Source organism: Cebus imitator, unplaced genomic scaffold, assembly GCF_001604975.1.
Source record: "Cebus imitator isolate Cc_AM_T3 unplaced genomic scaffold, Cebus_imitator-1.0 Scaffold144, whole genome shotgun sequence".
NCBI classification, from domain to species: domain Eukaryota; kingdom Metazoa; phylum Chordata; class Mammalia; order Primates; family Cebidae; genus Cebus; species Cebus imitator.
Window position 1 is genome coordinate 325,450 of NW_016107459.1, and position 1,794 is coordinate 327,243.

The following is a 1,794-nucleotide window of genomic DNA, read 5'->3' on the forward strand; positions in this document are numbered from 1 at the left end:
AAAAAAAAAAAAAAAAGAAATACAACATATTGTTATTAATTATTGTGTAAATTTTTATTGTTACTCATAAGATGGTTGAAATAGGGCCAAGAGAGCACCATCTGATACAATGGTTGTAAGTAACTCATTCCACAAGATGCTGCTCAGAAATTGTTTTTGCTTTTGATTAAGGATTTGCGATTTTACATACTCAGAGGACAAATTTTAATGAAACTTACATTGTACAATTCATCTAGTGTTTGCTGTAGTAAAAATTTCTAGAGGAATAGCTGCAGTCCTTCTCCCGCTATCTTCTGGCATAAATATAAGGAGCTGGGCACTGTCTTTTCCAAAGTCCTAAGCCCTGTGTCTTGCACATTATCTATGCTCTACTTACGATGTACTATGTGCTCAGCATGGTGCTTGACACTGTGGAGCATTTAAATACAAAGGGGCATTTGGAGGTATGGTAATAGAAAAAGATACAGGCTACACACAAAACTAAGAAGTAAGGGGTCACAGAAGGTAAAGCCTTCCTTCTGTTATTGAGGAAAAACATAGCCATTCTTTTGGGCCCTTTTCTTCCCAAATAGAACTCTGAAGTTACAACAAAGTTGGGGACAATTTTTAAACTCATATAAATTTGTGCCAGCAACTAAATGAGTTTTGGTGTCCAAACAAAAAATACCAGTCACTCCATTCTTGCCACCAAACTGCATGTAGTAAGAGGTTTTAAAGACTTGTTATAAATTTTTAAAATACTGGTTTTTATCTTAAAATTATTTTGACCTTTCTGAGATTTAAAACTGCCACGTGGTTAAGAAAGAGACCATTACTGAAACATAAAGTTTGTCTTGCAAGTTCACAAGTGCTTTCTTGCTTCCTTTTCTCCTTAATATGGGTCCCCTGAGCTACATTGTAAGGCGTAATCTTCTCCCTTAGAACTGCATAAATACAGTAAGCCCCAGTAAAAACAGACGGTTGGTGTGATCATTTTTAACAGCCCTGGAGATGTCCATATGCTATTCAGTAATGTGGCATCTGCATGGCCCTTTAGCTGTGGAGTGTACTTTAAACGTAAGCAATTTTTAAGCAACAAGGTGTCAAACTATTCATCCATGTGAAGCAAATCAGTCCTGCTGCACCCCTGAGTACAATCAGTGAAAACCCTTAGAGTGCTCTTAACCACCCATGCTCCCCAGGCGCACAGCATGTTCTTTTAATACAGTTACATTATTGTGCCTCCAAGTCAGAAAAAAAAAAAATTGTGAGGTAAAATACTCATTCAATTAACATCGGAGTCACTAAGTCACTGCTGTGCTGGTGTTCTCCACCAATGAAACACAGGAGCGTTTATGTGGCTGGGCGGTGCTCTACATCCTAATCCCACACAATTATACACATCTAGGAATACTCTCTACTAATAAGTAAAAAACTTTATGGAATAAGAGAAGTTTAACCAAGTTAATTATAAAAGTGTTCATGACAAAAATAAGTGAATTCAAGATAACATAAGTGAATTCTTTTGTCTGGAGTATTTTACTAAAACAAATTATTACAATATTGTTCTAAGTCCTCTCTTTTTTATCCTCCTCCACCTTCGGACCTTTAACATCAAGCAGACTAAAAAGAGATTTGATAGGTAATAATTATATCCTGAAAGATACATTATTGAAAAAAAATAGCTTACCAAGTAATTGCTGCTGAAATAATTGATGAGACAATCAACCCAATAAGTAACACTACAAAAATAAGATAGAAAATGGCTAAGCCTGGTAAGGGTTTTGTTTTTTTTTTTTTTTTTTTTTTTTTTTT

General features: G+C 35.2%; 1 protein-coding gene across 2 annotated transcripts in view; it reads left to right on the forward strand.

Annotated features, from left to right (window-relative positions):
* Positions 1-1,794, forward strand: part of GRID2 (glutamate ionotropic receptor delta type subunit 2) — a 731,875-nt gene that overhangs the window by 240,562 nt on the left and 489,519 nt on the right. The window lies entirely within an intron of this gene.